The following is a 24,788-nucleotide window of genomic DNA, read 5'->3' as shown; positions in this document are numbered from 1 at the left end:
GAAAATGACGACACATGCAACTGCGGCACTCGACAGGACATGGAACATCTTCTACAATGCCCTGCCTGCACCACAGATGCACCCTAGACGATCTATGGCTGGCTAAAGAAGAAGCATTGGACATTGCCCAATACTGGGCAAACAAATTGTAGTTTCCGGACACGAAAAAGTAAAATAAGCCGTTCATGTTTAGGGGATTTATGACATAAGATAATCGTTTTCGTTTGTTGAGGATAAACTGAAATGTGGTGGATGTACTCAACCGTGTCTTCTATTGCCTCTGCGACAGTGTAATTACTTTACGTACCAGCAAGACCACGTGCATCACACACACACTGTCTCATACAGCCCCACTACCGCTGACGCACCTCACCTCACCTCACCTGGCCATGACACACAGGGGCACACTGCTATGTCATGTTGTGTCAAACTGCAGCCCAAGACAGCCCCACCTGTTTCGTAATGGAGCAATAAAACGTGCTAGATAATTCAGCTGGAAACTGCGTGGCAGAGGGTTCATTGAACCACGTTCACACTAATCCCCTATTACTCAACTCCCGAACAGAGCGCCGAAAAAACTATCACTTATATCTTTCCGTGCGATCTCTGATTTCCGTTATTTTATTGTGATGATCGTTTCCCCCTAAGTAGGTCGGCGTCAACAGAATATTTTCGTATTCGGCGTAGAAAGTTAGTGACTGAAACTTCGTGAGAAGGTCCCGCAGCACGACACCCTTTCCACTGTTTCTCGGCAGTACAAAACGTTCTGCTCTTCTTTGAACTTTTCTACGTCCTCCGTTAATCCTACCTGCTACCAATCCCACAGTGTGCATCAGTACTCCAAAAGAGGACGCACAAGCGTAGTGTAGGCAATCTCTTTAGTAGATCTGTTGCATCTTCCAAGTATTCTGCCAGTAAAACACACTCTTCAGTTTGCCTTCCCCACAACGTTTTCTGTGTGTTCTTTCCAATTTAAGTTGTTCGTAACTGTAAATCCTAGGTATTTAGTTGAATTTACGGCCTTTAGACCTCACACTGAAGTTCGTGCTAAATTTGGAGCTTCTGCAAAAGATCGCCAATCTTGGTAATTTTGCTTTCGTTTAAATTTGACCTGCTTTTTCCGTTGTTTTTGTGCGACAGTCTTCGAACCGTTTTGCGTACCTTGGGCGATCCCAGTTCCGCCTTTTGTTAATTTATTTGGTATAAATCTCTCAATTTCTGTCGACACTATTTCTTTGAAGCAAGTCGCATCTGGTCTCCACTTCTAATATTAATTTGGAAGGATGGAGATTGTTTCTCAGGAAGGCATCAAGCAAATTTTTATCTGCTGCTTTGAATAGATATGTTTTCCGTTTATTTTGGGGGATTTCGGAGTTAACGATATTCAGTTTCGCTACGACAACCTTCTGTTACCCAATCCCTGTATCGGTTTTGATGCTCATTAATAGCTCGGGATTATTTGTTGCTAAGAGGCCAAGTGTGTTTGCACAACTATTTACCATTCGAGTGGGCGTACGAACTAATTTTAAGAGAACGCCTTTAGCACAATATCGGGTGATGCTCTGTGTTTACCTCCGTATTTGAACATGTACTTTCGTCAACATATCGAGGGTAAATTGAAATCACTAGCAACTACAGCCGTGTGAGTCGGGTACGTGTTTTCCAGTAGAACAGTACGCTTTTATTCACTTTCCTCTTTAAACATCATGAAGTGCCCAGACGTTGCTCAGCTTGCAGGGCAGTGACAGCACCCACTTAAAGTTTTAACGTAAATGTTACTGCCCTCGGGGAACTATACAGTGAGTAGAATACACCCACTTCTCCTGAGGCCGCCAGCACTTCATGAACTCGGCGTGTTCTCCCAGGTGGACAACGCCCACTTAGTCTCTGTCCAGGTTACACAGCGCCACACTCTTATGCACGCCCCAGTTCTCCTGTGCAGCGACAAGCATCACCAGTTGGTTACAATGTTTCGGCGAAACGTAAGCTGTGGAAACATCTAGTGTTTGATGAGGCAATCCTGAACCGTGGAAAATTATTCCTGCTGTTCCTGCAGCGCTTCTTAGAAGTTCAGTGGAACATGTTCTTCCAGCAGAGCAATACACCTTAATTCATTACTGTGTCAGACAGATGCAGAAACCCAGATAAACTACCAACATAGGACATCACGTCGTGGGAAACCATACACTCTTTTTCTCGTTGTTAGCATCCTCTTGGCAGCCCCTCTCAGAGGTCCAAATGTAAAACTCATCTGGAACTATTTGCCGACACAGATAATGGCATGACGATTTTTCAATTATTCGTTCTTTGTTCCGTGGGCCTCAGTGTCTTAGTGATCTCTGCTGACAGTAAAAGCCGTAAACGGTGCGACATTTGCAGTGTAAAGGCTCGCACTGTTTCCTTGCACACCACTGCGTACCTCTACTGTTCTAGTGCCTCACGCAAGAGGGGTGTTGGCTCGTGTTGTGTTCTCTACGCAGAGTCTTTCTGTTTCAGAAGTCTCCCTGTGCAAGATCGCTTCGAAGGGGCCACACCTTGTGTTCCCGTCATCGCACTGCACTGTGTTTTTTTTTTTTTTAAATATGTGTCATATTTCGCCGGCCACAGTGGACGAGCGGTTCTAGGTGCTTCAGTCTGGAACCGCGCTACCGCTACGGTCACAGGTTCGAATCCTGCGTCGGGCATGGATGTGTGTGATGTCCTTACGTTAGTTAGGTTTAAGTGGTTCTAACAAGGGAACCTCCCCGTCGCACCCCCCTCAGATTTAGTTATAAGTTGGCACAGTGAATAGGCCTTGAAAAACTGAACAGAGATGAATTGAGAAAACAGGAACAAGTTGTGTGGGACTATGAAAAAAATAAACAAAACATACACTGAGTAGTCCATGCGAAGGATAGGCAACATCAAGGAAAGTGTGAGCTCAGGAGCGCAGTGGTCCCGTGGTTAGCGCGAGCAGCTGCGGAATGAGAGGTCCTTGGTTCAAGTCTTCCCTCGAGGAAAAAGTTCAATTTTTTGTTTTCAGACAATTATCAAAGTTCAGGCACTCACACATAATCAACTTCGCTCTCCAAAATTCCAGGACATGTTCAGATTTGCTTGGACATGTGCAGGATTTGACGGTCTACACACGGAAAAATTTGAAAACGTTAAAAACATATCTTTTGACAGAGCAAAGGGAAAACTGTGCGACTGTGAAATTGTTGCATTCATTTGTTGCAGTTTATGTGACAAACTCTTATGTTTTCATCACTTTTTTTTGGAGTGATTATCACATCCACAAGAAAACCTAAATCGGGCAAGGCAGAAGAATCTTTTTACCCATTCTCCAAGTGTACAAGTTAGGTGGGTCGACAACATATTCCTGTCATGTGACGCACATTACGTCACCAGTGTCGTATAGAATATATCAGACGTGTTTTCCTGTGGAGGAATCGGTTGACCTATGACCTTGCGATGAAATGTTTTCGGTTCCCATTGGAGAGGCACGTCCTTTCGTCTACTAATCGCACGGTTTTGCGGTGCGGTCGCAAAACACAGACACTAAACTTATTACAGTGAACAGAGACGCCAATGAACGAACGGACAGATCATAGCTTTGCGAAAATAAACTTTTCACTCGAGGGAAGACTTGAACCAAGGACCTCTCGTTCCGCAGCTGCTCGCGCTAGACACAGGACCACGGCAATCCTGAGATCACATTCTCCTTGATGTTGCATATCATGCGCATAAACTACTCAGTTTGTATATTTTGCTTATTTTTTTATAGTTCCACACGACTTCTTCCTGTTTTCTCGATTGATCTGTGTTCAGTTTTTCAAGGCCTATCCACTGTGCCAACTCATAACTAAATCTGAGGGGGGTGCGATGGGGAGGTTCCCTTGTAAGTCTAGGGGACTGATGACCTCAGATGTTAAGTCCCATAGTGCTCAGAGCTATTTGAACCATTTTCTTGTGCCATATTTCTGAGGTACGTGAACAAGTAAACAAGATATAATATGGATCAGTATGAAGATCCATAGCGATTAACGCTTTCATCTCGGGCCTGACATGTTATCGTTTAGCACTCGAGATGCAAGATTAAACTGAAACACAGTTGGGTAATCAGTTACGGCGGAGCGGTGCAGTAGCGAGGGTGCTGTTCACGCAGCCACGTCACAATAACAGCGTCGATTCATTTATTCTCATTTCCTGTAAAAATTCCCTCGACACCAGAGCGGCAGAGAGTCTTCGTCACCACGACGTGCTGGATGTTTTTCTGGACACAGCGTGAGGGGCAGAGGGGCGCAGCTTAGGTGGACACGTAATGTACGCACAGGGAGAACCACCCGGGACTGAACCACATACACTGTCATCGGGTGCAACAAAAAGAGTTCCATCGAGTTTTGTCCGATCAAGTTCATCCCGAAAATTCTGCAACTAGCATCGCTCCATAAACTCCAAACCATGCCCGACTAATTGTTTGCATCTTACTTTAGAACTGAGTATTCAGATGGGGTACCATTCAAGGCACACAAAAAAGTGAAAATCATGTTAGTGCTGAAAAACATGGAAAATATTCAAGCCAGTGGCACGGTAAGACCAGTAGGCCCCTGCACACAGTAGTTTGGTTTCTGCAGCTCTCAGCACTAAACGTGAAGGCCTTGTCATGCAGAAGACAGGACACTCCCGTCACGGGGTGGCAGTCTGACGTCAAGAGTGGCCTTCATCTTGTTCGTGGATGTCACACTCTCAACAGCGTACTTCTCGAAGCGATTTAGTCATTTGATGAAGCTGGTGGCATGTCGAACAGAATGATTCCCGTGAAACCAGTAAGGAGACACTGCTCGTGGCTGTGTAGGCCGTGCTCCCCGAAACAACTTTATTTAACGCTGAATAGCATTATCAAGCCACCTTCAAATGTCACAACAAGTGTCTCGACGTAAAATTATTTGATGGACATAAACAGTCATACAAATAAACGTCCAAAACACAATTTATTCTTTGGGCTAACGAAATCTTCTGTCAATAAGGATGGCGACGTTTTCGTCTCAAGGATAGATAAATACTTATATTTCCAGACATATCCTACGACTATTTTTACAGCAAATTTGTGCAGACAAAATAGCAATTTGTACGGCGGTAGCATTTGGTACTGTTTCCTCCTGTCTTCCATGCAACTGTCAAATCTTCTAGTGGACAGTCAGTTTGTTGTTGAGGCCGTACAGCTTACACAGTTCGTACTTTCTCTCCTAATGCTTACACTCGCACGGTACTGGTCAGATGACACGTGGCCACTGCAGACTATCGACAAAACGCGAGTGTCATGTTTGGCCAGCCCTACTGTCCCGTCTCGAACTCTCTCTCAGCAGACGTCAGCCACCTCCCGCCAGACTTCAGAGTACCCGTGGTACACCAGCACAGCTGTGCGGCAATGTGTCGCCACAGTTCTCCGTTTATCCATTCAGCAAGTCGTCAAACCGCCTGCTCTGGTTCGCAAATTCCTCCTACATCTCCTGCTTCCACCTGTTACGTCCCACCCTTGAATCTGTCAGTTTTTTTGATGGCTCAGAAAGGACGGCCTGTCGTGTATGTGTGTTTAGTGACGTATGACTTGCCACAGTTAGAGAGCTCCTTGAAGCTTGTTGCCGGCCGGGGTGTCCGCGGGGTTCTAGGCGCTACAGTCTGGAACCGCGCGACCGCTACGGTCACAGGTTCGAATCCTGCCTCGGGCATGGATGTGTGTGCTGTCCTTAGGTTAGCTAGGTTTAAGTAGTTCGAAGTTCTAGGGGACTGATGACCTCAGAAGTCCCATGGTGCTCAGAGCAATTTGAACCTTTTTTCTTTAAGCTTGTTGTGTATCTTCTAAAATTTTCACCCAGGCTCTGCAATGTACTCAGTATCGAATGCTAAACATCAAGTCTCGTATACCCGTGATTTATTAAAGTTCTTCCTTCTGATGTGGCTAAGATATTGGATCGAAAGGCCACCTTAACCATACATGACTTAAAAATATCAGCAGTTTTCATCGATAGGTTTTTTTCTTTAGCCCGGATTCAAAAGAAGATTAATTTCATGACGTTAATGACGCTTCCTTCCCTTCTTCGTGTTTGCTGCACATCGCCTGCAGTGTGGTGTACTTTCTGCAGCGGTTGCCTTTTGCTGCCCTCCCGATTACACTCACCCCCATCTTCCCGTGCTCGTCGTTCACGGCTGTACTATCATCCCTGCACGAAAGGCACTGGAAAGTTGTCTCCTTGTGCCAGAACTCCTTAGGCGTCACTACATTCACTGCACCTGTCGATTTTCTCCAGACACTGAAGCCCCGGCCATGACCTTGCATTCCAGATCGACACAGCCAGCGACATCACTAATCTCGTCCTGGACTGGAAATTCTCTCTCCAGTGCGACGCGCCACATTACTTAACGACATTATGTTGTCATCGGCCGCATGTAATAACAACGTATTTTCGTCCACATAACTAATTTATTCATTAGGCCGAATATAAGTGCAAATAACTTTCCTCCATCACATTAACTCAGATCTGTATAACCCTCAATATATTGCACCACATGGACAATTCCCTCATTTAGATGTGAAATCAACTATTAAAAGCAATTCATTAAAATCTATAACCATCTCTAGTACGTCGTCAAATTCCGTGGTTTCACGCATCGACTTATTTTCAAGCATTCACTGTTAAAAAAGGTTCTCAGGGTTGGAACGTAAAACTTGTACATCGCTAACATGAGATCAAGAAATACCGTACTGTTATTGCCACACAATCATCGCAATGCAACCTCACTTAGTGGTGCACAGACGGTTATACGGTAATGTAGTCTCCTTTACTGCATGACGCACTGCAGTTACCAGAATATCAGCTCTGCATTGCTTACTTACAGACCACATTTATATCATTCTTTTTGTCTTGTTGGTCATCACATCTTGGGCTGGAAGGACCTGGGTGATTCCCCGCAAGCCTGGGATAAGGGTAGGTGCGATACTATCGGATAATAATAATGTGTGCAAAATATTAACTTTCAGTGATTTATATGTATTATTAGGTAAATATAGTTCCAACTACTTCTATCAACTCAAAAGCTAGGCAATGAAAAATAATTTCTTTAAAAGAGCAGAAGTTTCAGCTAAGCTGTCAACAACTCGATCCTGAAAGCTTCGATTCCCATTATCCTTGATCAGTGTTTCAAATAATCAACGAATTCAGCAGTTCTCGCCCCAGTGAAGACCTAAATCTCATCTTAAAGCGCTTCAGTGCACTGAAAACCGACTTTCTGAAATCACTTGCGTCAACGAAATTGTCAGTATTACACAGTAAAGCAACGTACAGGTCGGAGAACGTACCGCTGTGCTGTGTCATACTGTGGCAAAAGTTTACATGCACGTCGTACGCTACTTCGCCAGGCGTCAGGACCGCTTCGGGAAAAGCAAATGACGTCCTTTGCAGTTTGGTCCAAGCCGTTTTCGATCGGCGTCTTGTTTCTCTGAGAATATGAACCATTCACGTCTTGTTTCCTAGGTGGAACGTGTTGATCCCAAAGAGTTTCAGACGGTTCATTAAAACTTTTGGGGAAATATTGTAATTTTTTTCACAGAAATTCTCGATCAGCATTTGCAGCTGATGCGAGAGACTTAAATGCAGCATCAGGAATCCCATTTTTGTTAATTTCATCGAAGTTTTCCGGGTCCAAGAACGCGAAATCCTTCACTAAATGTTCGTAGCAATTGAATTTTGCATCTGATTCAACTAAATCTGCGTTAATAGTGACTCTGTAGACGGAAACAGAATAGAATCTCTTTGGATCCGCAGACAGTAATGCCACTTCGTTCTGGCATAACTCACCGTGGTTTTTGATTTTTTAAGATATTCTTCGTAATGGAAGCGTGCGCCGTTTGTCGATATCAACATTTTTGGCTTGCATTAATCCTTGAACTGGGATACAAACAGAGTTGGAGGTCTGGAAACCTCCTCAAAATTATCTAATTGGTTTCTTTAAACTTATCTCCAAACATTTGATAAGCCCCCCAGCTTTACGAGAGTCTACTGTTGCGGTTTGCGCTTAAATAATTCGTGTATAAATACACTGGTAGACTCCAAGGACCCAAACAAACTCTTTGCTTCAGCGCGGCTTGCAGTCAAACCTCCCAGCACTAAATTTAAAACATGCGCGTAACAAGGCGCGAAAATGAATTCTGGTACTTCTTCCTTCAGTGCCGCTGAAGACCAGCATACTTGCCGCCATGTTTCCAGCGCCATCAAAAGATACGCTAATTAGATCTGGAAAATGTAAGCCTAACTGGGCTGATTCGGAAGTTACAAGAAATCGGTAAGCTTCTGCTATCGATTTTTGAACAGGAACCACACTGATCGGCCGTTCTTGTGCGACTGAATAGCGCACGCACATTACAGCCTGATCAACAACGCCAACGTCTTGGCAAGAACCCGCACTGAAGCTGAAAGATTTCGCTGTCTGGATTTCTTTCACGATCTATTCTTCAACTTGAAGTGGATATATATTTATTAATTTATTTATAATGAGTTTTGAGCAAAAGGTAATAAGACTATCTCTACCCTTACCTTTTGCTGACATTTTTTTTTTTTTTTTTTTTTTTTTACTTTCAATAACTGCGTTGAATATGTGGCCTTTAGCCACTGGATCTTAGTGCAATAACACGAAGACTACATTTAGAAAGTCACAAAGAAATTGCAGATATTGTCTGCGAGTGGGCATTGATGAACATCAACGTGGAATATTGTAAATTTGTGCCTGACCGAGTTTCGAACCCAAGTCTCCTGCTTGCCAGGACATATCGTCCATAAGAACAGATACCACATGTACGCAGTTAAGGCGAAAACGGCCAGTGATCATTTCGAATGCACACCAGGCTCGAAATCTGCAAAATGTGTATCTCCTCTCGCAATTTCCGTCAGTTATAGGTGACATTTTTTAATCTGCCTTTATTGTTTTTTTAGTAATCAAATGAAACATTTAGGCTCAATATTATTTAAACACAAAGTGATCGCTAAGAGTAGCAAGTAAAGGAATAAAAGAATGTTGTGCTGTAGATTGTTTCAGTCCATTCAGTCTACTACACGACATTGTTAGCTCTCTTTTGTTTCTCGCTTGCTGATTGGTGCTTTTGTTGCTAATTTAAGGTTACTGATTTGATTTCTGGCGTTTTCACTAAAACTGCAGTTAAAGTTTTATTTATTTGTGCTGTGTAAAGGAAGTATTAAAAACACAACGAAGTTGATTTTAAACAGTGTACGTCTTTTAACCAGAGATATTCCTACGCCAAGTAGGCGATAACTACATCCTATGAAATAATTACTTCTCGAGGCTGAAACTGTTTTTGACCAGCGCTGCCCCGCACTGTCTAACACTGCCCTTCAGCAAGACGGCTGCCGCCCTTTTATAGTGCCGCTTCGTTCCTCCGCGAAAAGTTCAACTTGTACGTCACGTAACGAGGTTCGCAGTCTCACCAGCCTAATTTACATCTTTTGATACTTAAATAACACTGCAATTCTGACTACATCATTCTCATCCTCTTCGTGCAGTTAAATATTACAATTGCAGATATACAGGGTGTTACAAAAAGGTACGGCCAAACTTTCAGGAAACATTCCTCACACACAAATAAAGAAAAGATGTTGCGTGGACAAGTGCCCGGAAAGGCTTAATTTCCATGTCAGAGCTCATTTTAGTTTCGTCAGTATGTACTGTACTTCCTCGATTCACTGCCATTTGGCCCAATTGAAGGAAGGTAATGTTGACTTCGGTGCTTGTGGTGACATGTGACTCATTGCTCTACAGTACTAGCATCAAGCACATCAGTACGTAGCATCAACAGGTTAGTGTTCATCACGAACGTGGTTTAGCAGTCAGTGCAATGTTTACAAATGCGGAGTTGGCAGATGCCCATTTGATGTACGGATTAGCACGGGGCAATAGCCGTGGCACGGTACGTTTGTATCGAGACAGATTTCCAGAACGAAGGTGTCCCGACAGGAAGACGTTCGAAGCAATTGATCGGCGTCTTAGCTGGAGAAGACCTAGAACGACGAGGACACCTGCAATGGACGAGGCAATTCTTCGTGCAGTTGACGATAACCCTAATGTCAGCGTCGGAGAAGTTGCTGCTGTACAAGGTAACGTTGCTACGGGAGAACCAGTTGTTCCCGTACCATGTACAGCGTGTGCAGGCACTATCAGCAGCTGATTGGCCTCCACGGGTACACTTCTGCGAATGGTTCATCCGACAATGTGTCAATCCTCATTTCAGTGCAAATGTTCTCTTTACAGATGAGGCTTCATTCGAACGTGATCAAATTGTAAATTTTCGCGATCAACATGTGTGGGCTGACGAGAATCCGCACACAATTGTGCAATCACGTCATCAACACAGATTTTCTGTGAACGTTTGGGCAGGCATTGTTGGTGATGTCTCGATTGGGCCCCACGTTCTTCCACCTGCGCTCAATGGAGCACGTTATCATGATTTCATACGGGATACTCTACCTGTGCTGCTAGAACATGTGCCTTTACAAGTACGACACAACATGTGGTTCATGCACGATGGAGCTCCTGCACATTTCAGTCAAAGTGTTCGTACGCTTCTCAACAACAGATTCGGTGACCGATGGATTGGTAGAGGCGGACCAATTCCATGGCCTCCATGCTCTCCTGACGTCATCCCTCTTGATTTTCATTTATGGGGGCATTTGAAAGCTCTTGTCTACGCAACCCCGGTACCAAATGAAGAGACTCTTCGTGCTCGTATTGTGGACGGCTGTGATACAATAGGCCATTCTCCAGGGCTGCATCAGCGCATCAGGGATTCCATGCGACGGAGGGTGGATGCATGTATCCTCGCTAACGGAGGACATTTTGAACATTTCCTGTAACAAAGTGTTTGAAGTCACGCTGGTACGTTCTGTTGCTGTGTGTTTCCATTCCATGATTAATGTGATTCGAAGAGAAGTAATAAAATGCGCTCTAACATGGAAAGTAAGCGTTTCCGGACACGTGTCCACATAACATATTTTCTTTCCTTGTGTCTGAGGAATGTTTCCTGAAAGTTTGGCCGCAACTTTTTGTAACACCCTGTATACGATACTTCACCGCCTGTGCGGTTAAGAAGAGCGAATGTTCCTTCGGAGACGCACGTACGTCCAAAAGAACGTTGCACCGTTCTTCTCGAAAACACAGCCGCTGCAGGATCCCATTCACACGCCAACACCAGGCAGCGACTTTCGATTAAAACGTCCCCCTCCCCTGCTGTATGGGAAAATTACGTAATGTGTCTACCAGCACAGGTTGTGGCGCAGGAATGACGACGTATGATACGGAAGTTTGGGCGTGGCCGTGCGCAGCGCACGGGCGGCCAAAGCGCCGGCGCTGGTGTAAAGCTGGGGACCCGGGTTCGAGTCCCGGTGCAACAGATATTTTCACTGTCGTCAGTCTACTACACAGCTGATGAGTGTTCCGTGCCGGCAGCTGCGAGTACACTCCGTGTATCTCATTACGCCTCCGCAGTGGCCGTTCCTCTGGAGTTGCGCGCATCTCCGAAGCAACGTTTCGTCTTACGTCTCAACAGCACTGGGGTGTCGAACCTTGTGTTCCAGGAAGTGAATGAGATAATCGAAGCAGCACCGCAAATTAAAACAGCTTAACGAACACAGCCACATAGTAATCAGCAAAAAAAAAAAAAAATTAAAAGTGTAACATTCTGTGCGTTGGCAGTGTCAGTATATGCGGTGTGGATTTGGCAACCTAAACTAAACATGCACAAATATGTCAGAGTAACATTTTAAAACTACGTCGAACAACGTATTTACGAATTAAAGACATAATAAATAAACTAATTTAGCGTCTCAGATTAAAGTAGTCTTTTGCAGTACTCCGCAATTCGTTATCGTTCGTCGATTCAGTTAAATTCGACGAACATTTCCACACCACATCATGATATCAAGTGCCACCCCCATCTACCGTGAAATAACCCATAGGATTAATTTCAATAGAATTTCACATAATAACCACACGCACAAATAAAACCTTCAACAACTTCTACCCATATACGAACTGGCTACCAGCTTCTAACCAGCAAGTGAATCTTTCAAGCGAATGTGCTTCTTATTTGCGCCAGCATTCAATACCTGTAACGGTCGTTACCCTAATCTTCATCCTTCCACAAAGGTAGCAGCAGGCCTTGACTTTTCGTGGTGTTTCTTCAACGGACGTAGCATTTCTTTTGTACCTGAAAAACCTTAAGGATTCCTTTACACTCCTAGGTAGGCATCTGATTTAGGCTCTTGAGGGTAGACGGAGCTCCAGTAATCCCAAACTCAGACGTTTTCAGAATTCTCAGTGACACCTGGACGTGGAAAACTGTATGTGAGCTGGCCATTGATTCCTGCTGTCTTAAATATCTGGGAAAAATCAGGGCCATCTTCTGGTTCTTCTGGAAATTAAATAATTACTGGCTTACTGGACAACTGTGTCCACGGCACCTTTGGCGGAATTGTAAAAGGTTATTAAGTCCGACTTCTGTGTGTTTCTCGATACAAAATACATCACTCTACATTGTTGATAGCAGCAAAACCCACTTCCCATAGGATGCAACCATAACATTTCGAAATCCAAAAGCAGAGAACCAGACAGCTTTGCTTGTTCTTATTCAGAGATCCTTCGAATGTCAGTTTCTGCTTCAGCAAACAATCAGCGCTAGAGTAAAAGTTTTCACAAGCGAAATACACTCCTGGAAATTGAAATAAGAACACTGTGAATTCATTGTCCCAGGAAGGGGAAACTTTATTGACACATTCCTGGGGTCAGATACATCACATGATCACACTGACAGAACCACAGGCACATAGACACAGGCAACAGAGAATGCGCAATGTCGGCACTAGTACAGTGTATATCCACCTTTCGCAGCAATGCAGGCTGCTATTCTCCCATGGAGACGATCGTAGAGATGCTGGATGTAGTCCTGTGGAACGGCTTGCCATGCCATTTCCACCTGGCGCCTCAGTTGGACCAGCGTTCGTGCTGGACGTGCTGACCGCGTGAGACGACGCTTCATCCAGTCCCAAACATGCTCAATGGGGGACAGATCCGTAGATCTTGCTGGCCAGGGTAGTTGACTTACACCTTCTAGAGCACGTTGGGTGGCACGGGATACATGCGGACGTGCATTGTCCTGTTGGAACAGCAAGTTCCCTTGCCGGTCTAGGAATGGTAGAAGGATGGGTTCGATGACGGTTTGGATGTACCGTGCACTATTCAGTGTCCCCTCGACGATCACCAGTGGTGTACGGCCAGTGTAGGAGATCGCTCCCCACACCATGATGCCGGGTGTTGGCCCTGTGTGCCTCGGTCGTATGCAGTCCTGATTGTGGCGCTCACCTGCACGGCGCCAAACACTCATACGACCATCATTGGCACCAAGGCAGAAGCGACTCTCATCGCTGAAGACGACACGTCTCCATTCGTCCCTCCATTCACGCCTGTCGCGACACCACTGGAGGCGGGCTGCACGATGTTGGGGCGTGAGCGGAAGACGGCCTAACGGTGTGCGGGACCGTAGCCCAGCTTCATGGAGACGGTTGCGAATGGTCCTCGCCGATACCCCAGGAGCAACAGTGTCCCTAATTTGCTGGGAAGTGGCAGTGCGGTCCCCTACGGCACTGCGTAGGATCCTACGGTCTTGGCGTGCATCCGTGCGTCGCTGCGGTCCGGTCCCAGGTCGACGGGCACGTGCACCTTCCGCCGACCACTGGCGACAACATCGATGTACTGTGGAGACCTCACGCCCCACGTGTTGAGCAATTCGGCGGTACGTCCACCCGGCCTCCCGCATGCCCACTATACGCCCTCGCTCAAAGTCCGTCAACTGCACATACGGTTCACGTCCACGCTGTCGCGGCATGCTACCAGTGTTAAAGACTGCGATGGAGCTCCGTATGCCACGGAAAACTGGCTGACACTGACGGCGACGGTGCACAAATGCTGCGCAGCTAGCGCCATTCGACGGCCAACACCGCGGTTCCTGGTGTGTCCGCTGTGCCGTGCGTGTGATCATTGCTTGTACAGCCGTCTCGCAGTGTCCGGAGCTAGTATGGTGGGTCTGACACACCGGTGTCAATGTGTTCTTTTTTCCATTTCCAGGAGTGTATCTGTTTTTCGTATTACATTTTCCAACTATGCATGTACAGTTTATGTCGGTGTACCTGGCTTAATATACTGTCCTGACTGTATACGCAATAACTTCGCACGTTACCTGTGTAAAAGGATTTTGTGTCACAGAAAGCAAACACCTTCAGGGCACACTTGGTAGGCGAGTTCGGCCGGTACTGAATGAACCCACAGTTTTCTCTGAACTTCACTTGGACGATATGATTCTTTGCAGTTCTTCACAAAGTGGTCGACAACAAATGGAAGTGCTGCGAGTTCGCCAAAACATTTCTGCCATTTCTCGTTTAGTTTTCTTCAAACCTGGTGCAGGTCACAACAAACTCGCATAACTTATACAAGTTGGAAATATTTCTATTCCAGTGTCATGTGTGATCTGTAGCTCAACAAAGTGTGTATGACTGCGTTTTTGCCTGTGTTCAACACTTGGCTCGTTTAAAGTACAACAAATACGATCCTCTTGCGAGGACTTCCCAAGCATTCACCTAGTACACGTCACATCTCTGGAGTGTTTGTACGTGACTTGTGTCAGCTCTCTGTGGCAATCAGAACAAGTTCTCGCTAACTTTATCGGGCCACCGATCAAGTATGTCGAGTACCAGGAAGGTGGAATTTTATCTTAGGGGGCCTTTGCTCCCGCCACAAGGACAGCAGCACGTGGAAAAGTTTGCCGAAGCTTGTGTACGCTGTGATCTCTTTACTTGTGTAAGCGTGTTTGATTGTAAGTTTTTTGTGCAGCAAATGACGTTCTGTGACCTGGACGAGGCACTACTTTAAAGAAATCAAAATCAGACGGAAAACAATAATTTTTAAAGTCGTGAAATGAGAAAATGAATTAAGTGGTTGAAGTGCCAGTAGTAGTTCTTTGAGGTTGATATGGCTCATACGTGTAACGGGAAGAAACGGGAAAAATAATAAGGAGGTAACAAGTGGCGACAGTGGGATTCAAACCGGGGATCGCTCCCTGAGAAGCGACCGTACCTCACAGCCACTGGCCGTTTGCCGCTGCAGCCGGCAGGTCACTGCCGATAAATGACGCAGGTGGTTTTATCGGAACCAAAGTCGGGGTCGGAGGTTGCTTAAGAATTCTGATGGAAAGCAGTTTACGTAATTATCACTTACGATTAACAAAGCCAGCATGTGAAATACTCTGGTTATTTCTTTAAATAAAAAAAAAATTGTTTTATACTAACCTTTTTATGTAACCGACGATTGTAAGGTATAATGCAAAACAGAAACGAATGGCATGTTGTAAAGTGACAGCATGGCGTCATTAATTGTATTATGCATTTGGAGCCGACATCGTTCACAAAATTAAATGCAGTCGGTTCAGCAATAAGGTAGTCAATATCTTTTGATTTACGTTCATCGTATACTGCTCTTCATTTCTTACCGAACAATGTAATCAGATTACCAGTTCTTAAGTTTCCCGTAGCGTAGCTGAGCTCGAGGACGGGGAAGCGTGACTTCATGCTTGAGCTGTCTGGTTCTTCATGGCCGGCAGTGTCTACAGATTTTACGTGGCGTGTCAAAGTAGTAGTTGTACTTCCTGTAGCTGGATACATTTTTTGGAGAATTTCACACTTTTTCCGTATTGCCGTTGCCTTCACTCTAGTGTTTCCAAATGGCACTCGCCGTATAGTTCGTCGCTGCGCTTACTTTCCAGACTGGGGAGCGGCTGCCGAACCACAGACAGCCTGACACACTGTGTGGCTGACCTGGGGAACATTTCCTGCCCCGTAGCCGCCACCCGTGCGCTCTCACAAGGGAACCTCCCCATCGCACCCCCCTCAGATTTAGTTATAAGTTGGCACAGTGGATAGGCCTTGAAAAACTGAACACTGATCGATCGAGAAAACAGGAAGAAGTTGCGTGGAACTATGAAAAAAAATAAGCAAAATATACAAACTCAGAAGTCCATGCGAAAGATAGGCAACAACAAGGATCATGTGAGCTCAGGAGCGCCGTGGTTCTGTGGTTGGCGTGAGCAGCTGCGAAACGAGAGGTCCTTGGTTCAAACCTTCCCTCGAGTGAAAAGTTAAATTTTTTATTTTCAGACAATTATTGTCTGTCCGTCCGGCCATGCGATGCGACGTAACTGACATCCACAAGGAAACCTAAATCGGGCAAGGTAGAAGAATCTTTTTACCCATTCGCCAAGTGTACAAGTTAGGTGGCTCGACAACATATTCCTGTCATGTGACGCACATGCCGTCACCCGTGTCGTATAGAATATAGCAGACGTGTTTTCCTGTGGAGGAATCGCTTGACCTATTACCTTGCGATCAAATGTTTTCGGTTCCCACTGGAGAGGCACGTCCTTTCGTCTACTAATCGCACGGTTTTGCGGTGCGGTCGCAAAACAGACACTGAACTTATTGCAGTGCACAGAGACGTCAATGAACGAACGGACATATCATAACTTTGCGAAAATAAAGAAAGTAAACTTTTCACTCGAGGGAAGACTTGAACCTAGGACCTCTCGTTCCGCAGCTGCTCACGCTAACCATGGGACCAAGGCGCTGCTGAGCTCACATCATCCCTGATGTTGCCTATCTTGCACATGGACTACTCAGTTTGTATATTTTGCTTATTTTTTTCAAAGTTCCACACAACTTCTTCCTGTTTTCTCGATTGATCTGTGTTCAGTTTTTCAAGGCCTATCCACTGTGCCAACTTATAACTAAATCTGAGGGGGGTGCGATGGGGAGGTTCCCTTGTCAGGTGAGCCGTCCACAGTCTCCACTCGCGGAACGCACTTCTCCGTCGCAGGCGGTGCGCACACACTGCGCCGGGTAGCGTAGCTCCCACACGCGTAGCAGCCAGGTGTGCCGGAGAGCCAGCAGAGCTGTGCACCGACTGGAGTCCATCCCGGCGGAACTCCCACCGCTTTCGTAGGATTCGCGGCCAGCGTGTGGGTATATATACAAGGTGCGTCAAAAAAATGTATACACACTTTGAAGCGTCATAGAAAATATATTTCCCATTCTACAATGTTTCTGGAAGTGGCAAGCTTGAAGTCCAGTTGCAAAAATAAATGTGTAACACCCCACTCGTCACTTATCTGGTTTTGGCGTGTGATCACCCCAGGTAATTGACTAACAGATCAACAGAGAGTGCAAAACTGCCGCAATGTCGGATACCGCAAAGAAAGTAATAAGGCCCAGTGACTCCTGATTGAACTGCGGTGGCAGTGTTGACATTAATTGATTCAGAATTGATCCCTTTTAATTAAAAAGGGGTGCACATTGATGTTATATTCAGTTATTGAACACCAGATGCAAATGTTGAACATAAAATTAATTAAAAAAGTGACTTGGGATTTCAGCTACTTGATTGAAAACAGATGCAGTCGATTAGCACAAATTTATTTTAACTCACGACCTTAAATCATCATATTACATGACTTTCCTACCAGACAGTGGTAATAAATTGCGTTTGCGTGGAGTAAAGCGTGATAACTCAAAAGTAATTCCTATCGACTGACCCAGGCGTAATGCGAAGTGCGAGAAGAATTCTACAATACACAGCCCATGAAACCCTCGTGGAAACTTTGCCGATGTGATCCAGCAAATTAATCGGAGGCCAGAGCAGGTTCAATATCACCGAATACAGCATGGTGGGGCGACGTCATTGTGCGGACGTCGGCAGACCTCGTGGTGCTGCAAGGCTGCGCTCAGCTATTCACTTCTAGCTATCTTGCTCAGTACAAAGCTGAACGAAAACTTTCTATCTCCAAGCTCAATCGTTCCGTTTGCTAAGTCATAAACTGCAGAGATGCTCACTCTCTCTCAGGCAAGCTGAGTAAAGAACGCCACGTCCGCACTCTAGGCAAGCTGGGAACGGAAGACCCCTACGGAGACTTCTCCCACTCCACTCTTCGCCTCGGTTTCCCCTCCAGCAAAATCACTTACGCCCATTGCAGCGCAAGTCGCGTTAATTATGCGTCGCTTCCCAGCGCCGACCAATGCCTGTTCTGGGAAGCGAACAAATTCCCGCAAAATTTCCCTTCCTCTCAACTTCTGTTATTTAGCTCCTCCCAGGCCACCGATCAAGGTTAGTATCTGCACAAAATACCAATTTTTCCGGAATTCTGACTCCCAGGAGAGTACTTCAAACTCCTCGGTACTACGTTCCCATTGGAGGCCGGTGTATTTCATTCTGTTGCGTGAAGTTGCTATAGTTACGAACACACATATTTTGGCCTCTGTTGACTGCTCCACCGTAGCTTTGCGCGGCTTTCTCGCATGTTTCACTGAAAATGGGACGACGGACATTTATCAACAGGCGTACAAGTTCTCCGTCTGCTTCCCGGTACACCAGCATGGGGTCAACCTCCCCCTCACTGTCACTCATCTTAAGGCAGCTGGAGGCCGCACCCCATTACCGCCTTCTCAGAGCTCGAGCCGCCCTGAGCTGCCTATTGTCGCTTCCCTTCGCCGCTCCCCAGAGGGCCACGGTCAACTATGAATACTTCCCTGAGATAAACTAGCCACCAGTAAATTGACGCGTTTCCACAAAGTTTTCATATCGTGTGAATTACTTTGAAACCATCACCCGACATTAATTATGTCAATACATCCATACTATACCCTCTACAAGATGCATTGTGCCATGTCAGTCATTTTTGTTCAGCCCTACTGTTTGCTCAATGTGAGTTCGGTGATCTTTAATGACTTCATGTAAGGGGCAAAGTTCTTGCCATCTTACAAATGTACTTTGCAAATGTGATTAATGTTCAAACTGGTGACCTTCAGCAACAATACATTTCCGAGTATGAGTCACCACCAATTCTGTGCATCGTACCAAAGTGCCCGCCGAGATTTCTGCCCACACCGCCTGAATCTCTTTCCGAAGTGTGTCCAGGTTATGTGGTTTATGTCTGTACAACTCATCTTCTCACTGTGCCTCGTAAGAAGAAATCCGGTGGCGTGAGGTCTGGAGAGCGTGGAGCAAACTCGATTGGTCCCCTGCGTCCTATCCACTGGCCTGGCACACTGTGATCCAGGTATGCTCCTACGTCCCTACGATAGTGCGGCGGGGCGCTGTCTTGTTGGAAATAAAACTCATCATTACCATATAATGCACGAATGGCAGGCTATATGGAGTCAGCAAGCATTGTTAGGTACGTTTCTCCAGTAACAGTACCCTCCAAGCGGAAAGTCCCAATGAGTCCCCTTGCAGACAAACCACACCACACATTTACACCAGGGAAATTCACAGCCTTTTCAACTGCAATGTGAGGATTATCTTCAGCCCAGTACACACAATTGTGCCTATTGACAGTTCCATTGAGTCTGAAATGGGCTTTATCCGACCAAATTATGCTACCAATAAATCCCGGTTCACGTCTCACCATCTCCTGAACCCATTCACAAAATTCTAACCTTCGATCTGGAACATCGTCACTTAGCTGTTGCACCAGCCTTAGAATGTACACACGAAACTTGCCTTTCTTCAGAATGCGTATCACACCACTAGCACTTACATTACTCTCACGTGCCGCTTGGCTTGAAGATCTTTGAGGCGAACGCTGAAACAGTTCCGAGACCGCAGTTGTGGAATCATCACTTGTAGCTGTACCAGGTCGCCCTGATCGACATTTGTGCACATCACACACTGTTCCATGAATTTCCAATTTGTCTCGTAGACGTGTAATTGTTAACTTTGAAGGTGGTTCTGTACCATACTCACTTCTCCACTGTCTTCGAACCGCAGCTACATTCTCAAACTTCCAGTACCACTCAATTATCTGCTTCCGCGCTTCAAAGCTCAAACGCACGTCCGCCATATTGCAGTTACTTCCTTGCCACTGCTGCCATCTGTTCAAGAAACATAACATTACTTTCTCACAGATATTTAACCTTGTACAACGGGAAATAAATTGTCTATGACAGTTCAAATTCTATATACAGTTTTTTGACGCACCCTGTATAAATACACCTGCAGTGTGGAACGGAAACGCCCTTTTGACTGTTCACCTACTGATAGAAGTCACTATAAATCTATCGTATACACAGAGTGGTCCATTGATCATGAGCGGGCCCAATATCTCGCGAAATAAGCATCAAACGAAAAAACTACAAAGAACGAAACTTGTCTAACTTGAAGGGGGAAACCAGATGGCGCTATGGTTGGTCCGCTAGATGGCGCTGCCATAAGTCAAACGGATATCAACTGCATTTTTTAAAGTAGGAAACCCCATTTTTTATTACATATTCGTGTAGCACGTAAAGAAATGTGAATGTTTCAGTTGGACCACTATTTTCGCTTTGTGGTAGGTGGCGCTGTAGTAGTCACAAACATATGGCTCACAATTTCAGACGAAAAGTTGGTAGCAGGTAGGTTTTTTACATTAAAATACAGAACATAGGTACGTTTGAACATTTTATTTCGGTTGTTCTAATGTGATACATGTACCTTTGTGAACTTATCCTTTCTGAGAACGCATAATGTTACAGCGTGATTACCTGTAAATACCACATTAATGCAATAAATTCTCAAAATGATGTCCGTCAACCTCAATGCATTTGGCAATACGTGTAACGACATTCCTCTCAACAGCGAGTAGTTCGCCTTCCGAAATGTTCGCACATACATCGAAAATGCGCTGACACATGTTGTCAGGCGTTGTCGGTGGATCACGATAGCAAATAGTCTTCAACTTTCCCCACAGAAAGAAATCCGGGGACGTCAGATCCGGTGAGCGTGCGGGCCATGGCAACGTGCTTTGACAATCAATCCACCTGTCATGAAATATGCTATTCAGCACCGCTTCAACCGCACACGAGCTATGTGCCGGACATCCATCATGTTGGAAGTACATCGCCATTCTGTCACGCAGTGAAACATCTTGTAGTAACATCGGTAGAACATTACGTAGGAAATCAGCATACATTGCACCATTTAGATTGCCATCGATAAAATGGGGGCCAATTATACTTCCTCCCATAATGCCGCACCATACATTAACCCGCCAAGGTCGCTGATGTTCCACTTCTACATCTACATCTATACTCCGCGAGCCACTTTACGGTGTGTGGCGGAGGGTACTTATTGTACCACTATCTGATCCCCCCTTCCCTGTTCCATTCACGAATTGTGCGTGGGAAGAACGACTGCTTGTAAGTCTCCGTATTTGCTCTAATTTCTCGGATCTTTTCGTTGTGATCATTACGCGAGATATATGTGGGCGGTAGTAATATGTTGCCCATCTCTTCCCGGAATGTGCTCTCTCGTAATTTCGATAATAAACCTCTCCGTATTGCGTAACGCCTTTCTTGAAGTGTCTGCCACTGGAGCTTGTTCAGCATCTCCGTAACGCTCTCGCGCTGACTAAATGTCCCCATGACGAATCGCGCTGCTTTTCGCTGGATCATGTCTATCTCTTCTATTAATCCAACCTGGTAAGGGTCCCATACTGATGAGCAATACTCAAGAATCGGACGAACAAGCGTTTTGTAAGCTACTTCTTTCGTCGATGAGTCACATTTTCTTAGAATTCTTCCTATGAATCTCAACCTGGCGCCTGCTTTTCCCACTATTTGTTTTATGTGATCATTCCACTTCAGATCGCTCCGGATAGTAACTCCTAAGTATTTTACGGTCGTTACCGCTTCCAATGATTTACCACCTATGGCATAATCGTACTGGAATGGATTTCTGCCCCTATGTATGCGCATTATATTACATTTATCTACGTTTAGGGAAAGCTGCCAGCTGTCGCACCATGCATTAATCCTCTGCAGGTCCTCCTGGAGTACGTACGAGTCTTCTGATGTTGCTACTTTCTTGTAGACAACCGTGTCATCTGCAAATAGCCTCACGGAGCTACCGATGTTGTCAACTAAGTCATTTATGTATATTGTAAACAATAAAGGTCCTATCACGCTTCCCTGCGGTACTCCCGAAATTACCTCTACATCTGCAGATTTTGAACCGTTAAGAATGACATGTTGTGTTCTTTCTTCTAGGAAATCCTGAATCCAATCACAAACCTGGTCCGATATTCCGTAAGCTCGTATTTTTTTCACTAAACGTAAGTGCGGAACCGTATCAAATGCCTTCCTGAAGTCCAGGAATACGGCATCAATCTGCTCGCCAGTGTCTACGGCACTGTGAATTTCTTGGGCAAATAGGGCGAGCTGAGTTTCACATGATCTCTGTTTGCGGAATCCATGTTGGTTATGATGAAGGAGATTTGTATTATCTAAGAACGTCATAATACGAGAACACAAAACATGTTCCATTATTCTACAACAGATTGACGTAAGCGAAATAGGCCTATAATTATTCGCATCTGATTTATGACCCTTCTTGAAAATGGGAACGACCTGCGCTTTCTTCCAGTCGCTAGGTACTTTACGTTCTTCCAGCGATCTACGATAAATTGCTGATAGAAAGGGGGCAAGTTCTTTAGCATAATCACTGTAGAATCTTAAGGGTATCTCGTCTGGTCCGGATGCTTTTCCGCTACTAAGTGATAGCAATTGTTTTTCAATTCCGATATCGTTTATTTCAATATTTTCCATTTTGGCGTCCGTGCGACGGCTGAAGTCAGGGACCGTGTTACGATTTTCCGCAGTGAAACAGTTTCGGAACACTGAATTCAGTATTTCTGCCTTTCTTCGGTCGTCCTCTGTTTCGGTGCCATCGTGGTCAACGAGTGACTGAATAGGGGATTTAGATCCGCTTACCGATTTTACATATGACCAAAACTTTTTAGGGTTCTTGTTTAGATTGTTTGCCAATGTTTTATGTTCGAATTCGTTGAATGCTTCTCTCATTGCTCTCTTTACGCTCTTTTTCGCTTCGCTCAGCTTTTCCTTATCAGCTATGATTCGACTACTCTTAAACCTATGATGATGCTTTCTTTGTTTCCGTAGTACCTTTCGTACATGATTGTTATACCACGGTGAATCTTTCCCCTCGCTTTGGACCTTAGTCGGTACGAACTTATCTAAGGCGTACTGGACGATGTTTCTGAATTTTTTCCATTTTTGTTCCACATCCTCTTCCTCAGAAATGAACGTTTGATGGTGGTCACTCAGATATTCTGCGATTTGTGCCCTATCACTCTTGTTAAGTAAATATATTTTCCTTCCTTTCTTGGCATTTCTTATTACACTTGTAGTCATTGATGCAACCACTGACTTATGATCACTGATACCCTCTTCTACATTCACGGAGTCGAAAAGTTCCGGCCTATTTGTTGCTATGAGGTCTAAAACGTTAGCTTCACGAGTTGGTTCTCTAACTATCTGCTCGAAGTAATTCTCGGACAAGGCAGTCAGGATAATGTCACAAGAGTCTCTGTCCCTGGCTCCAGTTCTGATTGTGTGACTATCCCATTCTATACCTGGTAGATTGAAGTCTCCCCCTATTACAATAGTATGATCACGAAACTTCTTCACGACGTTCTGCAGGTTCTCTCTGAGGCGCTCAACTACTACGGTTGCTGATGCAGGTGGTCTATAGAAGCATCCGACTATCATATCTGACCCACCTTTGATACTTAACTTAACCCAGATTATTTCACATTCGCATTCGCTAATAACTTCACTGGATATTATTGAATTCTTTACTGCTATAAATACTCCTCCACCATTGGCGTTTATTCTATCCTTGCGGTATATATTCCATTCTTTGTCTAGGATTTCGTTACTGTTCACTTCCGGTTTTAACCAACTTTCCGTTCCTAATACTATATGCGCACTATTTCCTTCAATAAGAGATACTAATTCAGGAACCTTGCCCTGGATACTCCTGCAGTTTACCAATATTACGTTAACTTTTCCTGTTTTTTTGATCACTTGTTGCAGCCATCGTGGATTTCCCGTTGCCCAATAGTGCATACTGTGCCGGTTTTCGTTACCGCTGTTGGTGAATGACGTTTCGTCGCTAAATAGAACGCGTGCAAAAAATCTGTCATCATCCCGTAATTTCTCTTGTCCCTAGTGGCAGAAGTGTACACGACGTTCAAAGTCGTCGCCATGCAATTCCTGGTGCACAGAAATATGGTACGGGTGCTGTCGATGTTGATGTAGCATTCTCAACACCGAAGTTTTTGAGTTTACCGATTCTCGCGCAATTTGTCTGCTACTGATGTGCGGATTAGCCGCGACAGCAGCTAAAACACCTACTTGGGCATCATCATTTGTTGCAGGTCGCGGTTGACGTTTCACATGTGGCTGAACACTTCCTGTTTCCTTAAATAACGTAACTATCCGGCGGCCGGTCCGAATACTTGGATGATGTCCAGGATACCGAGCAGCATACATAGCACATGCCCTTTGGGCATTTTGATCACAATAGCCATACATCAACACGATATCGACCTTTTTCGCAATTGTTAAACGGTCCATTTTAACACGGGTAATGTATCACGAAGCAAATACCGTCCGCACTGGCAGAATGTTACGTGATACCACGTACTTATACGTTTGTGACTATTACAGCGCCATCTATCACAAAGCGAAAAAAGTGGTCCAACTAAAACATTCATATTTCTTTACGTACTACACGAATATGTAATAAAAATGGGGGTTCCTATTTTAAAAAGCGTAGTTGATATCCGTTTGACCTATGGAAGCGCCATC

Source organism: Schistocerca americana, chromosome 11, assembly GCF_021461395.2.
Source record: "Schistocerca americana isolate TAMUIC-IGC-003095 chromosome 11, iqSchAmer2.1, whole genome shotgun sequence".
NCBI lineage: Eukaryota > Metazoa > Arthropoda > Insecta > Orthoptera > Acrididae > Schistocerca > Schistocerca americana.
This window is presented reverse-complemented; position numbering follows the sequence as displayed.